This window comes from Halyomorpha halys, unplaced genomic scaffold (assembly GCF_000696795.3).
Source record: "Halyomorpha halys isolate HHAL.00 unplaced genomic scaffold, Hhal_1.1 Scaffold11276.1, whole genome shotgun sequence".
In the NCBI taxonomy this organism is placed as follows: domain Eukaryota; kingdom Metazoa; phylum Arthropoda; class Insecta; order Hemiptera; family Pentatomidae; genus Halyomorpha; species Halyomorpha halys.
This window is the reverse complement of record NW_027114070.1, coordinates 1-1244: the sequence shown is the minus strand read 5'-3', so window position 1 is coordinate 1244 and position 1244 is coordinate 1. Positions and strand designations below refer to the sequence as shown.

General features: G+C 26.1%; 1 long non-coding RNA gene across 1 annotated transcript; it reads left to right on the top strand.

Annotated features, from left to right (window-relative positions):
* The first annotated feature begins 6 nt into the window (after positions 1–6).
* LOC136796751 (uncharacterized) lies at positions 7–597 on the top strand. Its single transcript, XR_010844491.1, has 2 exons — positions 7–309; positions 407–597. It is a non-coding gene; the product is annotated as an uncharacterized lncRNA (long non-coding RNA).
* Positions 598–1244: the final 647 nt, after the last annotated feature.

Genomic DNA, 1244 nt, shown 5'->3' with positions numbered 1-1244 from the left:
GTTTAAGGCATGGGACATTAAGAGAACTAAATATCTTGTTTACTCGTAATGATTATGTAGAAAACACTAGGAGATTTGTGTGTGCTAGTGCCTGGGAAAAAGCCTATAAAATATGTCCATGTCTTCGAATTAATTTTGTTGCACAAAAGATAAATCTGTATTTGTGGCGTCCTCGATCACCTGTGGACCTTATAATTGCAAAACTTTTTATGGAGTTGACATTCTTGGAAGAATTCACATATCGAGGTCCCTTGGAAAATATTACATCCCTCCATAATATTCTCCAGTATATTGAAAAAAACTCTTTGAGTAAGATATTTTATTTATTGATTTAAAGTTGTGCATGTTTGATTTAATTATTCTTAGCATTACCAGAACATGATTAACCATAATAATATTGTGACAGGAATTAAGAAATTTCATTTTTATTTAACGGAAGATCCTTGTAATCCTGAACCATATATTAAAGCGATGAATGAAATTTATGAGCAGTATGAACCCTCGTTCGTTGATAAAGGAATTCATCTTAAATTAGAGACTTGTCAGTGCTAACAATTTTATCAAAGAATTCATAAACTATTACATTATTGAAAATAATTTAAATTTCATTTGTTGATTCAATTATTTGAGTATTCAATTTTAGCAAATATGCTATTTAATATTATTATTGATCACTTTGAAAATATATTTCTTAATTTAATTTTAGTTAGGTAGTTTAAAAATGTTAAAAGCATAAAATATCCATTAATAGGTCAATAATCTTAAGTATAAAGTATTTATAACATAATTATGAGAGATTGTTGACCGTGGATAATGAACGAGGAGAAGATGGTTGAGGGTGAGGTCAATGAAAAACACAAATAAGTTCAATTAACCTATTTTTAATGTGCCAACGTTTTGGCTAGAGTTTCTAGCCTTCTTCAGGGCTACAAACAGAACAAGATAACCACAGTAAGTATAGAAAAATAAAAAAGAAAGTATAAACAGAATAATTTTACACATAAAATGAATAATTTTACAAAATAGAATTAATAAAAATAAACATATTAGAAATAAACTGTTATAATAAATTAGTTTTGTTTACTATACTTATAATTTGCCTCTTTATCATCTATTATTGTTACATATATTTTCTTCCTCTCAATTTTCATTTTCTTTTCATATTTCAATTTTTAAATTAATAATAACTAATATGTTCATCTTTCTTTGCATTATATAACTTTATTTTTATTTCATATCCTTAA